The sequence below is a fragment of the Manacus candei genome, unplaced genomic scaffold (assembly GCF_025592945.1).
Source record: "Manacus candei isolate 608988 ecotype Guabito, Panama unplaced genomic scaffold, ASM2559294v1 h1tg000043l, whole genome shotgun sequence".
In the NCBI taxonomy this organism is placed as follows: domain Eukaryota; kingdom Metazoa; phylum Chordata; class Aves; order Passeriformes; family Pipridae; genus Manacus; species Manacus candei.
Genome location: NW_026138091.1, coordinates 4,610,696 through 4,632,403, shown reverse-complemented (window position 1 = coordinate 4,632,403; position 21,708 = coordinate 4,610,696). Strand labels below are relative to the sequence as shown.

General features: G+C 36.9%; 1 protein-coding gene across 3 annotated transcripts in view; it reads right to left on the bottom strand.

Annotated features, from left to right (window-relative positions):
- Nucleotides 1-21,708, bottom strand: part of PTPRR (protein tyrosine phosphatase receptor type R) — a 147,856-nt gene that overhangs the window by 105,709 nt on the left and 20,439 nt on the right. The window contains exon 1 of one of the 3 annotated variants that reach the window (XM_051795890.1): nucleotides 3,731-3,846. The exons of the other annotated variants lie outside the window; for them this stretch is intronic. The gene's annotated coding sequence lies outside the window, so the exon portion shown is untranslated. Of the gene's footprint in view, nucleotides 1-3,730; nucleotides 3,847-21,708 lie in introns of those variants that run through there. 3 annotated transcript variants of the gene reach the window in all.

Below are 21,708 nucleotides of genomic sequence, written 5' to 3'. Positions count from 1 at the left end.
ACAGATAAAGGCATAGTAATTGAGATTATATATTAACAGAACTGAATTACTGACGAGGCTGTTTATTTCATTCAGAATATGCTGGGAAAGTTCTAAGCATGTTTTCCATAAACCAAATGTGGGTTTTTTTTAAATCCAAAGAAATTAATTGTTTTCTAAGAAACATTTTCACTAGGATTTTTAGTTTTCTCTGCATTTTCAGCTAAGAACTGGTATTTTTGAGTGCCATTTAAAAGAATATTTTGAAACATCTTGGAGAATAGAAACTGCATGCCGACACTAGTAGCTTTAGAGCTAGTTTAGCTACTGGCCAAAACCTTTTGCTATGTTTTTGTCCTAGTTTTTCTCAAAAAGCAACCTGAAAATTTGGTCAAAACTCTCTGACATAATGTTATCATTATAAAAGGCTATTTCTGTAAAATACACTGCTTTAGTAGCCTCCCCCTTTTGTCCCCCCCCCCAATTACTTAAACTCTTAACATTATAAAGACATAATGCTTTATTCAGAATGAAAAGTTCATGCTTCCACCAGTTTTAAGGTTAAAGAACACTAATAATTTTATCCTTAATGACCTATTTAGAGACCTCAGCCATCAATACCTGTATACTATCTATGCACAGATAAAAGGCATTGTTGAATGAGAAAATACTTTTAAAAAACATGTTTTATAGAATTTCTTCCTTACACCAAATAGTTTGAAGTTTTTCTGCAATTTATGAACCATATCTACAAGATCAGAGAAGTCTTTTGTCCCTCACTGCCTTCCAGAAGGCTAGAAAAACATCTCTGTGCTTTTGGGTAGGGGGCTCTCTCTAGATCAGCTCTGCTGCTTCTGCCAATTCTGTGGAATTAGTGCAGCAAGGATAACACAGTTCAATAGCCCTAGTTCAAAAGCATTCACATTTTCAGATTACTTTGTTCCACTTCACATGATTTAATGCATGAAGGATAACATAAAGGCCTCGGGGAATTCTTCTATCTCCTCGGTGCTTGTGTGATACTTGCTGTAATGGTAATGGGAATTACATGTGTGCATCCATGGAAGAATACACCATGGCTTTTAACATAATAAACAAAGAGCAACCTAGAAACAACTCAGTTTTTTACTTCAGTGCAATTTTGCAGTGTAGATTTGAAACATATAAAAATCAACAGGTTTTTAAAACAATCACTACTCATTGGCCATTGTGATAGTAAAATTCTCTACCAAAACTAATACAGGTGTTTGAAATCTGATTTGACAGACTTGTTTTATGAAAATTAAGTATATTAAGCAGCATTTTAGAGATTTGTGCCATAACAACCCTACCTAAAGATGATATATATTATTGACTGTATAAAAATATATACATATGAGATATATATATATATATAAAGTGTATAGTTATACACACATTTATGTGTATCTGGGGAACTACAGGACAGTTAGGTGCTATTTGGTGCATGGACACTTCGTGCCGCTTTGAGGAAAACATGCTGCTGAACCACACACATGGGAAACTGCTGTGGAGAATGGTTTCAAAACAGAGGATACCACTGAACAATACCATGCACACGTATGCATACATACAAGAGACAGAACATATTACATATTAGTTGAACTGCTTTGAATGATGACCTCTTTTCCCTGGAATGCTGGAAATTGTACTTTTATTATTCCACCATGCAGCTAGATATGTGTTTTTCAAACATATTGACCTTTTGTAATTATTCTATTCCAGCTTGAAGTGTCTATGCTGTAAATCAGAGACACACACATATATAGTTAAAATTGGAAAAAGAATGCTTTGAAAGTATTAAATACATTTGGTATAATTTGTAAGCTAGAGAAACTCTAGAGTAGAGAACATATTGTGTGGAGACTAACTTTGATTCAAATTCTTTTATCCAGCTACTAAGGCAAGGCCAGGAGTTAAACAAGATAACAAGATGACATCCTCTGTTTCTGAAGGAAGTTTTTTTCTCTGAAAGATACAAATATTTTTTAATTTAAACCAATCCACTTTTAAGTTCTTACCATGCCATTAGAAATTTTGAGACAGGATCGACACAAGGCCATTAACAAAAAAAAAAATCAAAAACATTAATGAGAAGGTCTGCTAATCTGAAAAACACAAATATATGGTGTTTGTGAAAATGTCTTTCCACTACAAAGTTTTTGCTCAAGAGATATTGACCTGTATCATTCCCCTGAAGACACCCTGAAGAGCAATTCCCCAAGTATGCAATCTGCCAGCGCACATTCCTCAGCAGCCACACACTAGTCTTTGATTGTAATTCCAGAATGCTGCCCTGTCACCTGTAAAACCTCATCTTTGCACTGCCCTTCATCACCATCGTATTGCTACTGCAAGGATATAGAATTGACAACATGACAGACATAATTAACAGTTCTTGTGAAAGGTAGAAACCTTCAGGAGCTTCCAGGAGACCTAGAACTTTCCTGGTTTCTCCACAACAGACTCAGCAAGATGAACTAGAATTTTAAGAGTTTTTTCTCATAGCTTGCTTCTTTCTTCCACTTAAGAAAGTATATAAAGTCTAATATTCCAAAATTTCAAACAGATGAGAATATTGTCTTCCTAATGCAGATTTAATTTTTATTCCTTAACTATGACTCATCCACATACAATATCACTACTTCAAATAAGGGACAATGCACAACAATGTAAACAAAACCTAGAAATTCCTTCTGCCCAACTGATTTAGCTGATGGAGCTGGTGATCAATAAACTGTTGACACTGGTGTTTGTAACCTCTCAGAACTGCAACTTGGTACTTGGCAGGTTGGAGATGCTTCTCACTGCAAAGACAACAGCTACTAAACTTTTCCAAATAATGATTGTAATCCACAGGAGCAAAAAAGCTGTCAGCCCCAGAAGGGCTGGTTGACATATTCTGCCTTAAAGTTTTCCCACTAAAAAATAATCTGGCCTTATTTTTTATCAAAGAAAGTAACATTTGAATGTTATTAATATGAAATTTATAAGTAAAACCCACCCAACAAACAAACTGGCAAACTTGACCTTATTGCAGTTGAAATTCCTACACTGACTTAGTTTTGGAAAACAAAAAATATGATACATCTTTTTTCCTCTCTAAGCCTTCATCCCCCATCCAAGTTTTTTGTCATCTACTGGAATAGAAGAAATTATTTCCAGCTTTGCTATTTATTTTCATTTCCTTTCCAGTTTTCTTATTTTTTTCTCTGTGCTATTTTTTGCCATTGCTTATTTAACTTATTCAAATTGTTTCAAGTTTTTAAGACTTACAGAATGCAAAATGAAAAAAAAAGATTAATAAAAAACAATCCTGAAGAAAAGCACAGGTACAATTAATTGTAGTGAAATACATAACAGCAAAAGAGAAAATAAGAAGAAATTGTAAAATTGGGGGGTGCTTGTTGAAAACTAAGATAAAGTGAATTTTGATCTAATGCATTTATACAATTTTCTATAGACTATCTACTGTTTTGGAGAAAAATGCCAGAAAAACATTTTGAAAGTTTTTTCCTTTAAATAGGAAAAAAAAAAAAAAGAAAAAAATGTACAGGAGTTTAAAAACATGGTCCATTTCCTTTAGAACTAATATCCTTTGCAAGAGAATTGTTACAATTTACTACCACTACTGCCTACAGAGTTTCTCCAGTTTAGGATCATTACCTGCAGTGATAACCACCAACCTCCGCAAAATACTGAAAGACACGTAAAAACACAAATAGAGTCTTACCAATCATCCCCTTCTCATAGCTTTCTCTTTCCCAAGAAAACATGGAGATGATACAAGCTTTCTGAAAACAAGGTACTAAGAAAGAGAAGGATTTCCTTGCCTGTGTAAGACTACAAAAAATAAACTTTGACCTCTCTGATCTGCCTTGTTTGCTGAACAGTCTGTCATTCAACAGCTTCACATTGAGCACCATGCATTAATTCTGAATTTTAAGTTTTGATTGGCAGAACTGAAAAATCTGTTAAAAGGGATGGAAGCCTGTAATTTCATGCCCTTCTTTTGCCCTACCTGCAACATCTGTATGCAGCACCTTGTCTGCAAATTAAGACTTTCACTCAAAAAAACCCAAAACAGATTCACAGTTTTACTGATAGTTTCACGAAAATTATTTCTTTACACTGTCATAGAAGCAAATGTAAATTTGTTTCTACTAGATACATTTCTACTAGACCTCATCAAGTCAGATTTTTATGATTATACTAAGGTCATGGCTTTTTTAATAAGAAATTATCCATCTTCATTAGGTAAAGCCAGATCCAAACTACTGTACTGAATGTGCTACCTGCGACATAATACCAACAAGCCTGTATTGTGATTTTTTGTTTTCAGTGTTACAGCTTTAAGGAGGCATCCTGCATATAAAATTTCCATTCTTAGGAGCTCCAACAGTACCTAGCATTAAAAGAAATGAGCTTTCTAGAACTCTGATTTTAATGTAAACTGTGTGTGATTTTGCTCTAATGTAAACTGAATTAATTTCTAAAAGTTTGCAGTGAAAAGCCAGCCTATGATTTTTGCTGTGAACAAAGAATTATCTGATTTCAGATAATACAGAACTAGGAAACACCTACCATATTTCTGGATCAAGTTTCTTGCTATTGAACTCAATCATGTCATATAAACCCATTATAAACTTAAACTAAAAGAATCCAAAAAGCTAGGCAATTAAATCAATATTTTTTGTCCATGAGACTCAGGGATTCTGCATCTTCCTTGCTGTGAGCTGTGGTGGACAGAGCATAACAAAATTTACTTGGGAAGCCCTTTTTGTATATACATATATACACATTCAAATAACAGTTTTAATTTTTTAAGGCCTTTCTATTCTCAAGTCATTACTATTCTATTCGAGAAACTCATGAACTGTTAATGAATGTATATTTGCAGCTACCTTGGTATGTGGTAGAATCAAATAATACCCTGTCTAAATGGAGGGGCAACCAAGGCATAGACAGCCTGGTCATGCACAAAATCTGTGCTAGAGCTGATGACCAAACCAAGATCGCTGTGGGCAGTGACATGGGCTAACTACTATTCCATATCAGGATTCATAACGAGAGGTCTGGGGCAGGATTCCGCTTGCTTGCTTATGCTTAGCCCACTTTCACATCCAAGACAATATGGGAGCTATTGTACCTTTATTCCCTCCTTCTAGTAATTTAGGGATTAGGGATGTAATTCAAAGTAAAAAAAGACATGGGTCAAATATTTTCCTTTTACAAGGAGGCTTCAAAGCAGATTTCCCAAGAATGAGTGTTGTCTAACAAGCCTGAGGTTATTCTAGGACTTCCAGAATTCCCCATCTACTTTTGAAGCCATTTCAGTGTAGCAATTAGAAGCCCTGACTTTTGAGAGAAGATATAAAAACAAATGTGACTGTGACTCTGCAATTTAGAGACTCCTTTAGGCACAGAAGGAGGCAAGTCCTGTCTTCTGTTCCCTGGTTTTTATCCAGTAAATATCTAATCATACCAGTACTTGGTAATTTTACTTAGCTACTAAAAATTAGCAAGTCTTTCTTAGAAAATAATAACCAAACACATTCAAAAAGTACTCATTTTAATTTACAAGCAATAAAGCAACACCTCCCACTGAATATCTCATCTCATTCTATGCTGAAGTTCCTGAACAGAATTTCATTCCATCTTTTAATATTTAATACATTTCAGAGAATTAAGAATGAATTTTACTCTTGTTCATGATGATTAGTAAATATATACCATTTAGCATATATATAATGCACCAAACTTGAGATACTGTTTATGACAGAGGCCTTATTTTGCCAGCTGTTTTATGATCTTGTGTCTCAGAGGACATTTGGTGGCACCATTCACACTTGGGCGGAAGAACCATTAGAAAAAAGTTTCATGACCACATGATCCCTTCCTGTGCATCAAATGTCCACACATGCCCCCTCCTGAGTCACGGCATTTTGAGGTCCAGTGTGGAGAAACCCAAACAGCTTCCCAAACCTTACAAGTTAACCATGGTTATGGCTACCATGTGATGACAGCATACTGCCTCCAATACCCAGTCTAGCTCATTAAGAGCTAGTTCTTTGTCATATGCACCACTAATGTGTTCTTATTTGCTATTCATGAGAATGCTCTTTATAGAGGTTTAAAATATGGAGGTGTTTGGGTTAAATATCTAAGAGTGTGGTAGTTTCTTAAAGATGAGTGCACCTTGACAGATTTGTAGTTGTGGTCAGAAAAAGGTGTGTTGGGAAGCTGCCCTGCTCCAAGGGCAGAATGCTCTGGGGCAGAGTTCCGACCCTTTCTGGAGATCATTCTTCTCCTAGCCTCCTCCCTAAACTGAATCAAACAAGCTGCTTGACAAGGCCATGGTTACCCAAGTAAATTACTGTTCTCTCATGTGCCTCCTTCTCTGCTACCACTTCTATCACAGGTATTTCATCGCTATTATTGCAGCAAGAGGAGCACAACCAAAAAGAAAAAGGCTAAAACTGAAATATGGGGGAGTTCAGCTTGAATGAGCATTACAAGATTAGACAGATGCACTTTTGTTTTATTTAATGTTATTATGTGATATGGCAAGTTATAGAAAGAAAAGTAATTAAAGAACCAGGAACATTTTGTTCATTTATGCTACTCTGCTGAAGAAAATATTTTCCTGGATCTTTGCCTTTGTGAATATATTCCATCTATCGTGGACTCCGATCCAAATGCTTAGAGAAAGAACTAATGCGCTAAGTTAGGAGAAATGCCTTTTTCATTGTGTAAACAACCTTCAAGCACTGTTTTGCAGAACTTATGTACAAATGCACTAAAATACAAGGATGCCATTTAATAGACTTAATATTGTTTGCCACTGATGGAGCCAAGCCAAATGTAAACAGATTAGTTCTCTGAAAATCAGGAGTTAGGTCTGTCCTCAAAAAAAGCATGTCATAAGTGCTATAAGCTCTCCTGAGAAGAAAGGAAGGACAAGACAAGTACAAAGTATAGTTGCATTCTGGGTAGCCCTAGTGGTCTGAAGTCTCAGTCAGGGAGGTCTCAGGCAGAGCTCAGCATCACACTGACTAACAGCAAGTACTGTAGCTATCAGAAAGGTGTTCTGGAATCACAGATGTAATCCTGACAGCGATTCAAAACAAAAATGTAGCTGTCCATGCTTACTGAAATCTGAGAACTTCACAGTGACATACTCATGGTAATTTTAATAAGACTCAAAATGACATCATATAAGCTGACAGAGCTTGTTCAGTCCCTTCTAAATTCCTCATTCATCTGCTGTGCTGTAGCTTTCATTTTCCTATGTACTGAGGTATCAGTCCTGTCCAGGCAGAAAGTACCACTGAACTTGAGCCTTCTTTTTTATCATCAAAGCAGGAATGAACACAGTAGCATGTCCTCTGTGGCTGTTTATCTAAGGCATGTTCAGTTTGAGCTTGCACCCATAGGATGGGACCTTTGGCTCCCTTCCTTCAGTAAGAGACAAGAAAATAGATGCCCAAGCATTTGAACAGATCACCATAGACACGAACTAGATGTGGCTAGAACCTAGGACAGAATCACCTACAAACAGGTACTTTTCATACACCTACACGTTGTAATCCACACCAAGGAAATACAAAAGCATACAGTCACGGAGGTACACTAAGCATGAAAGAAAAGTATTAAAGAAATAATAGTATAAATATTATCTAAGAGTTTTTTCCATTTTACAGGTATCTTACACATAATACTTCAGAGCTGCTGAATTGTCCCACATTTCTTCTAGCCATGTTTTGACTTAAAAATAGCACATAAAATACTGTTAAGTGAATGTATATACGTATAAAGACAGGTGTTACTGTCAGTAAACACAATTTATAGAAGTAACAGTAAGAGGATTTTAACTCCTCTAAAAAGAGTGTTAAGGAAGTAATTTTATTTTAAAAAAGGTCATTGCTGACCAAAACCTATCCATGTTTGTAGGATATATATTTTATAGAAGTTTAGCGCAAGATTGTAATATTTCATGACTACCATCACTGTAGAATTAATCAGTGCTAAATTGGTCTGTAAACTGAAATTCAGGTCATTAAAAGTAGAAGACATAGTAAGCATTTTCAAGTAACTACAGTCAAGAGTCCTTTTAATGGAGCATGAACAATATATTGCTAAAATAGAGTTAAGTCACAACTTGGCTCTTATATCCTTGCTTATTTTATACCATTCCTTCTGATTTCAAGCACAAAACCTATCTAGAAATTACAAGTACTTACATAATCAGACTTCATAACTGCCTTTACAGTAGGCGGTATATATTCCTACATTCAAGTTAAAAAAGCTGTGCAAGAAATCTTGTCTCCATTTCTTTTTCAGCCAATGTCTTTCCTGAACACATGCAAGCAGTTTAATAAATACAGTACTTCATGAGATTAAAGAGTAAGAGGTAATCCAGGAAACTATAAATAAAATAACAAGATTAAGTTATATATTTAGCCTAGTGGACTGAAGTAACTTTACTTTGCTCTCCTGGGCTAAAATGCATGTAAAAGCTTTCACTTTCACCAACCTTATTCCTGAAAGTTTCTTTACATTAATATCATGGTATATCACAAACTCAAAATACTTTAAAAAACAGATATATTTGGGATGGAAAAAAAAATTTAAAATTAAATTATTCTCCTATTGGTCTAAGGATTTGAAAATCTGAGTATTATTTTCTAATACTCAGGCTTGGAATAACCTTTCATGCCTTGTTTACTGGGCTATAGCAGTAAACATTTATTATTAGTATTTTGGTTGATAGCTGTTTGTGAGAGACAATAATGCCTGGTGGAAACAGAAAACTTTGCAACCAAAAAGTCAAAATAAAACACTTAAATTTCCATGCAATATGCCATCTTGAAATACAAACACACAAACCTACATAAATATACGACATGTTTTCAAGTAATAAATATGAAGTGTTAGTGGATGTCTTAATTTAGGAAAGGCAAATTCAGCATATCCACCAAGATAAGGATGTCTGCTGCTTTCAGAAGTGCCCTGTTTTCTCCAAATTATTTAAAAATTTTATTCTATCCAAATCCCTTCCTGCCTCCTTTGGTTCCCACTGATTTCCCTTTACTTAATCAAGCTTACACTGCTCAGACACCAGAAGGCAGTCCTCTTATTAAGACAGAATTCCTACTGATTAATCAATCTATGTATCTGGTACGAAAACTTACATAACTGCTCACTGATTAGGAAAGTCACATGCATATACTAAAAGACAGAATCACAAACACATCAAAAAGCAAAAAAACAGTATCATTTCCTGTATCATCATTATCAGAAGGCACTATTAATGGGCAATAAAAAATTATCTGTTTTTAATAAGGATTTTTTAGATACCATTTATTTTTTTAAAAAAACAGAAGATAACAGAAATACCCATAAATAAATTTATACACATTCAACAGAAATCTTCAAGGCATCTTGCAAAACTTTGTAACTACAACTGAAAAGCAGAAGGCTGGTTATAAAACCATTATTAAAATTAAGCACTGTAATCAAGTAATACATTGCCAAACATAGAAACATCTGGAGGGTCACAACTGTGGTTATAAAATTAACTGGAAACACAGAAAATGAAAGGAACACTTGGACATGGGTCCTGCCACCACTGTTTGCTGTCTCTCTATCCAGGGATATGCCCCCATGTAGACCTGACAGTGTGAATGCCAGGGGTGAGATCTTTCAGTCATGCCAGGGAATTGCTCCCAGCAGGGATTCAGATGCCCTTCCAGCAGCTTAGTCATCCCAGGGAAAAGGAGGAAAAGGTATCCTGACTGTGTTGTGGCATCACTAAAACTCAAGTTATGTCTTTGAATTAGCCACGATGCTTAAGGGCACACATGTTGGCAGACTTGCCCAGGTCCCACTGTGGGTACAGTCAGGGACATGGTTATCTTCAAACTGGAGGGCAGCAGCCTAAGTCCCTACTAGAAAAGAGATACCTCACAGTCCTGCCGTAGCCCCCAAACATGCATGGCGAGCTGATAGCCAAGCATTTGGCTGGAAGACGCTGCACAGCAAGCTAAGGGAGCAGCTGACAGAAATGAAACACCCTGATGAATACAGGGGCCATGACCAAAGTCTGCTCCAATAGTTACCAAAGTTAAAAGAAATCTCCACAAAAGCCACAATCCTTCAACTCACTAGTTCTGTCAGTTCTAGTTACTTAGAGTCTTTTCTAGATAGGTAGGTAGATGAGAACATATTACTTTGTAAGATTTATATGACTAATGTATTTACACATATAAATTTATATAAATTACAAATATAAGAGACCAATTGTTATCACTTCTACCATGCAATGTATGATAAAGATTGACTGTTTCCCAAGAGAAGAAAAAACACACAAAACTGAGATGGCAAGTAATTCCTGTAATTTATTTTCATAACTATAGCGCTCAAATACTGTTAATATAATTGCCATTTATTCATGATCTTATTACACAGTGGTTAATGGAGACTTGGGAAATGCATACAGTGTGTGTAAATTGCCTTTAATAAAAGCAATTAGACAGTTGAATGATTATTGTTCATTACCACCTATGAGTACAGGGACATCTGGTGGACAACACCGTTATTTGATAATTTTCTATGTGTTTTCACTAAACATTTTCCTCCAAAACTCCAGAGTAGAAATTCAATCTATTCAATGGCCTACACTTAAGAACTGCTGCATACTTTTATATTGCTAAGTGACCTCTGACATGCACACATTACCACAACTTAATCTTAAATTAATATTTACTTTAGCTGAGAAAATTTTTTATTGTCTTTAAGCAGACATTAATTTAGCTTTGTTAAGTCAAAATTCATGTGGTAAACATTAGCCTTTTCAAAGAGAAAATATATTTTTTTCTGTAATACTTTATCAAAACCAGCAAAACTTAACCTTGGACTTCAAAGTATACTTTGGTCATGAGTTTGAATAGGATTTTTCAGAAATCAGTTATATCATAATTTAATTTCAGGTCTGTAAGTACCTGGGTGTAAGTGCTTCACAATAATCCCCATAGCATTTACAATCCAGAAGCCCATGGAGCACCGCAAAAGCAAGGCAAACCTATACCACGAACAAGAATACTCTCAAGTTGCTTCCTCTTAGCTTAACACAAGCAAATAAGCAAATAGGCTCACTCACAGTGAAGACCAGCAGTTACTTGCCATGAATACAATACATTTAAAAATATCCCCAAAAAACAACAACAGAACCCACAAACAAACAAACCAATCAACAAAAAAACCCTTAAACAAAACACCATCAGACCAAACAACTAAAACCAGAGCTGAGAACACCTGCCATACTGTCACAATGGGTGAAAAGGTGCACATTACAGTTCAAGAAGATTTTGCATAGCCACGATGCTGTCAGAGATCTGGTAACAGAGCAGCCCTGGGCAAAAAGGAGCATTCACAGCAGAGGGGAAGACTATCAGCGGAACCAAAGAAAAGTGTGGGCTACAAAACATATAAAAATGGAGCAAAGTGCTTTGAGACTAAAAGAATAAGGGAAGGAGCAGAAGACAAAGGTGAAACAAAAACCAGAAGTACAAAGTGATTAGGTAAGCCAAGACCCTGGTAATAGCTTGGGGTAAAGGGTCACACTGAAGAGATGCAAAAAGGAAGATAGAACAGTAGAGGGACAAGTTCACAGGCAGAAGTGTGCAGAAGACCAATGCAACACACCAATGAGGAAAGAAGAGCACTTCCAGTAGCTCAACAGGGACATGACCAAGAAAGATGAATGTGCTATTTAAAGTAATTTTCCAAGTTTGAATTTATTATGAAGGATTTTGGAGAAGATTAGATATTTGCCCTATCAATCACAGCCTGAAACTCAACTGCATCTTAAAAAAAAAAACAAGGGTTAGGTGAGGAAAGGATATGACTTCCACACAGCAGAGTCAGAGAGGGAGTAGATGAAAGAACAGAATCATTGGGGACTGGTTGAATGGATAGTGAGGCAAATGGCTTAAATAGGCACTACAGACTAGGTATTTTGGGGGCAAGAACTCCATCAAAAAAGAGAAGGATAAAAAAGGGTAGAGAATACTGCATGGGATGCACCAAATGTTTAGCCAAAACAGAAAAGGATGAAAAAAAAAAGGCATGTATGAAAAATCCAGCAATGTTCTGAAATGCTCTTGAATGCATTGCATGCCTGATTAACTGGAGAAAAATACAAGTTTTATACTGGGCAACATAAAGCAGTTAGGACTCTTATTCTTGTAAGCTTCACATCAATTCACATCAGTAGTATCATGCTCTAAGTCCCAGTAGAAAATATTATTCAGGAAAGAATGAACAATGCAGAAGTAATGTAGTGCAAGTTTGGTTGAAATGATTGTCTAGTTGGCAATGATTTTAACTAAATGACTCCTGAATATACATGGGGAATTTTTAAAAGGCTTCCATGGATAATAAGGGATCTTTCCAAACAGAGAACGTAACAGAGTGTGCAAGATTCACAACACTAAAGTTTTATTCATTCCTTTCTGTTTATGTAACTTGTCTGGTATTGCCTCTGAAAACCAGTTTCTGCCTTTCCACTTTACCAGAGAAAGTACATGGACTGCATGTGATCTTGTCTCTCTGTACAAAAACATGTGTCTGAATTTCCTTCAATTTTTCTTCTCTAGCAAGAGTGCAGAATCTCCCTACTATCTATGATGTACAAAGAACTCAATATAAACTCAGTATAAACAACTCTGTGTTGAGACTTGTGCCAGTACACTGCCTCCTGATTTTGTACAGACTGTTAGCAAATGAACAGCTAATAGCTCCCCACTCCTGCTCCAGAACTTCTTGTCAAATTTTGAGTTCTAAACAGCTGAGAAATATTATATTGCTGATAATCTCACTAAGGGACAACCTGCTGAAAATCTGTAGAAGACTGATTTACTTCAGAATAAGCAACAGATCTGTGCTAGAGCTTTATACTGGCTATGGGAGACCCCAGCTCAGGTCCCTCATCTGTATATGCTTCAGAATGGAGAGTTATTGCTTTGTCTTCCATATGCCGCATGATAAATTGAATTACTAGACTTCCAGACGAATCTGTCTCCACTAACACTGCAGATTCCACTCAGCTGAAATAATTAAATAAAAATTAATCTGGAAAGAAGAGCAAAACATTTCTGTGTCTAAAAAAGACTTGGCCTTGGAACTCCCACATATTGAAGACGACCAATCTCAAGTGCACTGAAAACACCCCCTGCATGAGCCTTTCTCAGGTCTATCCTACAATGTAAACAAAAGACACCAAATAACTTGACTTGGATGATTTAACCAATTTCCCCCTCGTGACTGTTGTCTTCTACCAGGACATGACAAGAGGCACTGGAACCTGAGTACTCATTGTAGCTCTATGCCTTGAGCTTTGGGATTTCTGTGATACGTGACTCTCATTTCCTCCTTCCCTCCCAGTTTAAATAGTTCCATTTTCTCAGAGTGAAATTTTTTTTACGTTAAAAATTTACCTCAAAATTATTTAAAAATTGAATTTATTTTCAATATACTTCTGCCTTGAGTTTTTTGCCTCAGAAGATTTCATTCATTTCAGCAGTTCTTGGTCAGCCTCCCATACTGTTCAGTTGCTACAAGGAATGTGTGATCCACTCTCTAACTAATGAGTTGTTAGAGAGTTGGTTGGCAGCTGATGTAATATCAAAGTGAAGGTATTTTTGTATTGCATCAGCCTCAAAATAATTTTGAAAGAAGTCCACAATTAAAGAAAAGGGATTTAAAAAAGCAAAGATGTAGCTTCTATGCTAAAGTAGACAAGCCAAGAAATTACTGTGTACCAGAGCCAAAGATTACAGTCAATGCCTTTCTATTACAACCAAAGAAACTACAACAGTAGTAACATGGCCAAGAGAGCAAAGATCAATAGCAGTAGAGCATTGGATGGAGAGGATTGTAATAACATTATGACAAAGAAAAGCTAGCAGCCTTTGCCAAACTTGCCAAACTCTGCTTGACAAAGATCGATTACATGAGAACAAGAGAAAGGGTTTCACTGTGGGTGCGAACATCCAAGTCTGGCCTAGAAATACACCCCCTGGCCTAGAAATACAGTCAGTGCTCAGTAGTCCCTGGATTTCAGTTTAATGGCACATGAATGTGGAGACACCAAAGCTGCTCTTAGGCAGCAGTAGCTCACAGTCAGCAGGATACCATAACTCAACACTGATATTGATGCTCCTCATGCTCTGCAATGCATTTCCTGGCACTGGGACTCCAAGGGATATTTTTGTTAGAGTCAGCCAGGTCTGTGCATTTATGCTAGGCCTAGGCTAGCAAGCCCTGAAAGATGTGAGCTAACTCTGTGCCCAGTACATCTACATCATGGTCTTACTATGTTATATTGTTACATTACATTATCAGGGTTTTTTTTCATTATCTACAACATTCCTTAGTCCCTCACTTTGAATGAAAAACTGATTATAGAAACATTCTACTCTTAACATATGGACAGAAATAAACATGATCCTTAACAATAACCTGCCTGTCTCTACTTTTCCTTAGCATATTTATCACCACAAAACGGATGTGCTATTCGTACTGAATCACATTATTGTCAGACCGAATCTTGTATATTTTTAGAACCAATACTGTAAATCCTGTTTTTTGTTAAAATTTTTCATAAAGTATTTTATTTAAACAGCTCTGGTCATTTTGACATAGACATGTACATCTCTGGCAGAGTAAGCTCAGGTCTCACATTAATTTCAGCATTTATGCTGTGCTCTCATTTTATAAGAGTGATGCAAAACATTTATTTTGGCTATCTTCTTAATAAGATTAGACCACTATTAAAGGCGATAAAAAGAGACTTCAGATTAATATGCTTAAATACAAGTGAAGTGAAAGAAAAAAAAACACCAAAAAAGGTATTTTTTTGTAGTGTTCCCCTGTTTCTACTGGCATGAAGGACTGTGCATAGAATGAACTGCCTAACAAACGTCCTCAAAATCTCTGCCTTTGAAAGAGGAAACAGGCTCACTCACAGTCACTGTAAGAATAGACCATCTTACTTTTGTTATTGTACCATACAGCCATTTGAAGCATTTGGAATTGTTTGGGCAATTCAATACTTAATTCTATAAAGACAATAATATTCCATCATGCTTGCTGAGCTAGTTAAAGTAGAACACAAATAACTTTCATTGACCAGAGGAAGAGAGTAATTAAAACAGAAAAAAACCCCAAACCCCATAAGTAAAGTAGCACTGTTCTGCAAGTATTTTTAATGTATCGGGCCCTCAGCATTCTAAAATTAATTAATGCTTTAATGAAAGTTGTCTGTTATCTGACTAACAAATCTAGTTTTTCTAATACCCAGCTACCCTGGTTTTCAATTAAGACTCAAAGAAAGAGTTGATGAGAAAGGACATCATAAATGATTTATGGATGTCCTACTTTTGTGTATGGTACATTTATTATTCTACTTAATGCATCCATATGGTTTTTTAATTCATTCATTACCAAAAGGCTCACATTACAGTTATTTTATTAAAGGTGGGTAGAGCCCTTCCCAAATTTTCGTTCGCGAAGCCTAGCCATGATATCCACTTTCAGGCAGATTCTTAGGAAGCATATTTAAAAATTAAAGCTACAATTAAATTTTTTATTTAGTCTGAGAATTTCAAGTCATGTATTTATTTAATTATTTTCCTATTAGCTATTTCTAGAGGGATCAGTTGTTATTGTTTTGTTTGGTAATTTTTTATCAATATCTTGATCAGCATTCAACAGGCTTCTTGCTATTTCATTATCTGGGTGGCCTCTTAATTTGCAGTTTATGTTTCCTTGTTTGCTCAACTCCAGTCAGTAGTCACTTGTTCCAACCACAAATGTGTACAGCATGTCAGAGAGATGTTCCTATAGCTATTAACCACCTTCCCCCCTCCCACCGCAGCCATCCTTTAACAGAGGATTTCTACCAGGGTCAATCCAGAAACCCTTAAAATTAAGTCTAAATCTCTCAATGATTTTTGAGTGGTCTTGGGAATCCAGAGAGTTCTTAGTTGACTGGAAGCTGGTGAACATTGTCCTGATTTTCAAGAGGGGCAAGAACGAGGACCCCCAAAACTACTGACCTGTCAGTCTCACTTCAGTGCCTGATAAAGTCATGGAGAAGATTATTCTGGGAGGTATTGAAAAACATCTGAAAGACAATGCAGCCATCGGTCACAGTCAACATGTCTTCCTGAGAGGAAAGTCCTGCTTATCCAACCTGATTTCCTTTTATGACAAGGTAACCCATCTAGCTGATTAAGAGAAGCCAGCTGATGTAATCTTTTGCATTTCAGTAAAGCTTTCAATACTGTCTCTCACAGGATCTTTCTGGACAAAATGTCCAGCACACAGCTGGATAAACACGTCATGTGGTGAGTGAGCAATTGGTTCACAGGTCAAGCACTGAGGGTAATAGTGAATGGGGTGACATGAGACTGGTGACCTGTCACTAGTGGCATTCCACAAGGCTGCATCTTGGACTCTGTGCTCTTCAACAACTTCCCAAGCACATGGGCACAAGACTGGAAGGGATATTAAGCAAGTCTGCAGATGACACAAAATTGGGAGAAGCTGTTGACTCCCTCAAAGGCAGGGAGGCCCTGCAGAGAGACCTCGACAAGTTAGAGGACTGGGCAATCACCAACCATATGAAGTTCAACAACGGGAAGTGCCAGATTCTGCATCTGGGATGGGGCAACCCTGAATGTATGTATAGACTGGTGAATGAGATGCTGGAAAGCAGTGCCACGGAAAGAGGCCTGGGGGTCCTGGTCAACAGCAAGTTGAATATGAGCCAGCAGTGCCCTGGCAACCAGGAGGGCCAACTGTGTCCTGGGGGCATCAGGTAAAGCATCATCAGCCAGTCGAGGGAGGGAATTGTCCCGCTCTGCTCTGCACTGATGCAGCCTCACCTGTAATATTGTGTGCAGTTTTGGGAGTCACAATATAAGAAAGATATTAAGCTGTTAGAGTGTCCAAAGGAGGGGAACAAAGATGGTGAAGGGCCTCACGGGGAAGTCGTATGAGAAGCGGCTGAGGTCACTTGGTGTGTTCAGCCTGGAGAAGAAGAGACTGAGGGAGGACCTCACAGCAGTCTACAACTTCCTTGTGAGGGGAAGAGGAGGGGCAGCCACTGATCTCTTCTCTAGGGTGACCAGCGACAGAACTCAAGGGAATGGCCTGAAGTTGTTTCAGAAGAGGTTTGGGTTGGATATTAGCAAGATGTTCTTCACCAAAAGGGTGGTTGGGCACTAGAACAGGTTTCCCAGGGAAGTGGTCACAGCACCAAGCCTGACAGAGTTCAAGAAGTATTCGAATGATACTCTCAGGCACATGGTGTGACTTTGGGGGAGAGTCCTGTGCAGAGTCAGAAGTTGGACTCAATGATCCTTGTGGATCCCTTCCAACTCAGCATATTCTGTGATTCTGTGTTAGTAGGCAATGGACAAAGGGGAGAGGTCTTTAACTAATATAGTTACAGTTTAAACAGAAAATAGTGGAAGAAAGGGAGTAAGTACTATTAATTTTCAAGTTAATCTCTATTGCCTGTATACACTTTTACTATGGTTATTTAGGCAGAGCCACATATCTTGTAACAACATTTCGGAGAAAACCTATGAGAAAGCTTTTGGGGATTGTAGTGGGCTGGCTTTTGGATTTTTTTAGGCCTTTCTTAGCAACAGGGGTCAGATATCCAAGGAAGTATTCCATATCATCCTTTAGCACAACACAACATATAAATAAGGCACAGATAAGAGAGCTCGCTCTCTTCTCTCTTATGGTGGCTGAAGGCAACAGGTCTCTCTGCAGATGGTCTTTGCTTGTATAGGCCAGGGCCTGCCTGCTCAGACCTGCCGTTATCTCCGTTCCCTTCGGGAGGTGTGGGGGAGTTGGTTGGTGCTTTCCACAGTTCTGCTGTCTCGTTCAGGGAAGTATTTAATTCGTTTTTTTGTGTTTATTTGTTAGCTCTTTATTAACGGGGTACATTTGGAGGATATTTGGGTTTTTTTAGGGTTTTTATCTCCGTTTCCCCCTCCCTTTTCCCTTTTTTCCCCTCGGGAGCTCCCTATCGTGTGTACAATATATTCAAATTGTATATATAACTGTAAATATATGTAAATATATATTTTTTATATAATCCCATTTTCCTTTGGGCTTCTTTCGGCTTTTCTGTGGTTCATTTTTTTTTCCCTCACTTGAAAGAGCAGGAGAGGGAAGGGGACAGCTTGGACTTGGCAAGAGAGCCAGGCCAAACTGATACAGGGACAAGGTCTGCTTCATCTCTATTTTTCGTCATCACCTCAAGACAAGGAATATAATTTCTATATTGTTTCAGCTTTACTTTGCCTAAAGAATAAAAAGGCTCTAAGAGTACTTAAGGTCATTCTTCAACTAACCCCAAACATTTTTGTTTTAATGACCTGTCAGCTCTGAAGACTGTACCACTACAAAATTACATGTTACAGTACCTGAAAATAAACTGTTATAATGTGAAATTATTTTTTCATTAATTTGAAATATCATATCCATTTGTAAAGATTAGCCTCCAGAGTTGTGTTCTTAATTAGACAACATATCATGTGTTGCACAAAGAAAGCACATCAGCAATTTGGCTAAACAGTGCAGAAAGCTGTGTTACCAGAACACCATAGGCCTGTAAAAGAAGTGATCCTTATTTATTTAAGTGTGTTTTCAAAAAAACCCCCAAGATTACTAGTAATCTTGTACCAGCAAAAAGATAACTTCTTATTCTGAAAACACCAGTGGAAAAATTAGTAAAAAAATTAAATTCAATTTAATCAATAACATTTTGTAAATCAAGCAAAGTTTGCTTTAGCATATGATAAAAATCTTGATTTATATGATCATTGATTTCTATACTACAGTTTATTACACAATGACCATTCCCAAGGAGAATGTGTAATCTCAGCCAAATTTGTACAAAGCAGACATTCCACTATTATTCTCCGACAGCTAATAAAGGCTGAAATGTAAATTTGTTTCAGTTCATGTTTAAATAAACATTGATATAACATATGTAGTCAACCACTTTCCTACTCTATTAAACAGTATTATATTAGCAGTCTTGATATATATCCCCAACTCTTTCATGATGCTTCTACCATATACTCAATTTAAAGCAGTCTATCCACTAAAAGTATTTTCCACCAGTTTATTGTGGTATAGAGCCAAGTAAGAATTAGCTCCATTACAAATTGTCAGTCATGTCTGACCTTCAAAGGAAGGACAGTAAAAAAATCACTTAAATGCTTTTAGCAACAAGAACAAAGACAAAGAATTTGTACCTCTCTGCTTACCTCCTTGGGTTATTCCTCTTTCCATGAACCATTTTGATACTGAGGTGACTGAAAAAACATCATTCACTTGAGAGCTATGCTATCACATTCAAACTTCAATATCCTCTGAACCTGTGCATTTAATTTCAGAATTCAATATTTATTTTTTGCAAAAGGGATGCCAAAATGCAGTAATACTAGATCTATGAAGTATTTTAAAAAGAGTGTTCAGAAGATCATCTTCTGTTCCCTAATATTGTTTGGCTGATTCAAAAATCTCACTGTGTTTTAAATATATCACATATGAATGTCATGATGATATAAAAAACATTTTTCTTTTTCAAAAGCAATTTTCATAAGGCTTATTATTTAATGGGTTACATACAGGAACACGTTACAAACCATCTATTAAGGAACTTTATAGAAGCTGTCACTTTTCCTAACAACAATGTCAGAAGTGAAGAACCAAAAAGATTATTCCAGAGGCTGAACTGCCAGATCCAACAAAACATTGACTGATAAGGAAACACATGCTGTCTTGCTGTCTTTTTATCTGAGTTCCCTTTATCTGCCTTTTAAATGCTACTGCAGGGGACTTGGGTTTTCACAGAGATAGCTCTCTGAGGGTGCTAAAAGAATTTTTAAGAAGACGAAAAAGTGCTTCTTCATTCTTTACTCCTAAACATTATTAATACAACGCATAGATTTATTGTGGGAAGTAGTCACTGATTTTTATTGGTGGATCTCATGATCCCAGTATGGCCATTTAGTTCATTTATAATTTTGAACATCAAGCATGTGTGATTCTAGTGATGGAGCCTGTAACTCTGCATGCCAGGAAACTTTCCCCTTCCTTAGTCAAATTTAAGCAGTAATAGGTTTCCACTCACTTGTAAAAGGAAAAGAGAACACTGATGAAGGTATAGCAATATCCTGAACTTCCACTGAAATACAAGCCTGTCTGTGCTGTTTAGAGTAACGGAGTTGGTGCAATTTCAAACAGTGAGGAATCCAAGGCTACCTCTGAAACCAAATGCTGAAACACCGAAAAGGCAGTTTGGACACTGCCAAAGAGCTTCTGTGTCTTTTCTTCTGCAATTCAGTAGAGCATGGCACAGAAATAGTACAGAAGTCTATTTCAATCAGAGGAATAAATGGGGCCACATAAGAAACAAGGAGACAGCAGGGGGGCCTCATGTTGTTTGTTTGTGAGGTTTTTCTCCCTCTTTTGGAGACCCATTCAAAACACATACAAGAAATTTGTACTGAATCAGCCCAAGATCAATACTTCTCAAAATTTTCAGATCAATACTTCTCAAAATTTTCAGTTAGCTGAAACAATGTGGTTTGGGTCAAACAAATCATTTCATCTGTGAGTATGAGATAAGTGGAGCTCAGTGACTAGACCATATGAAATGAGAAAAACCTCAAATTCAGTTTTCTGTACCTCCTTTAGAGCAAGTCTTCGAGCCAGGTCTCCCACATTTGGGTATACAGCCTTTCTTTCACATTTCAGTTCCCCCAAAGCTCTAAGAAATCTTGAAAATGCTTAAGCAACAGTGAAGATATTTGATTTGGCTGCAACTGTATCTAAATTAAATCTAATTTTATGGAAAATCTCTGTTTAAAAAATAAAAATAAATTATCAATTAATAAAGATTTTCCTGGAGGACAAAACTCAAATATTTGAAGAATGAAAAAACATGAGCAGATTCTGTTCTGCTACACAAAATTATTTAATTTATAGCTGGGACTGGCTAGTTATATGAATACACAGCTTAAAGAAATATGGAACAACTGACACCTTCTTTAAAGATGAACTGCACAATGTTAACTGTCAATGAAACTTTAGGCCTTAGCTTAAAAACATATAACATACCTGCTCCTGAAATCCAGTTTTCATTTAAACAGTCAAGCTTATGAAGAAAACTAAATTGCTCCAAGAAACCTCTCCCCTTCAATGAAAAATGCAGGAAAACGAATACTTTGTAACTGAGGAGGATCGGGGCAATTTGTGAAAGGTATGACTAGCTTTTGTGCAAGCCTGGCATCCCACTGAATGCTACAAAAGTAACCCCGAAGTTGCCAGCAGTAAGAAAATCAATCAAAGCACCGGACTGCTGAGTATCCCACTAACATTCTTTTACCATTTCGCAAGTCAGATGATAAAAAAGTGCCTTAAGGAGGTTTTAGTGCATGTTACAACCTAATGCAACCGTTCCTGCTTTCCACAAAGACTGACAGCAAACACAATACCATGATAATGGTTCAGCATGCAATTATCCCTGTTGAAGTGCACAGAAGGAAGCAGAAAGCAAATGAGGCCAACTAATGCAGACTCTAGATTTCTTTGTGCAAACAAAATCCAGAATGA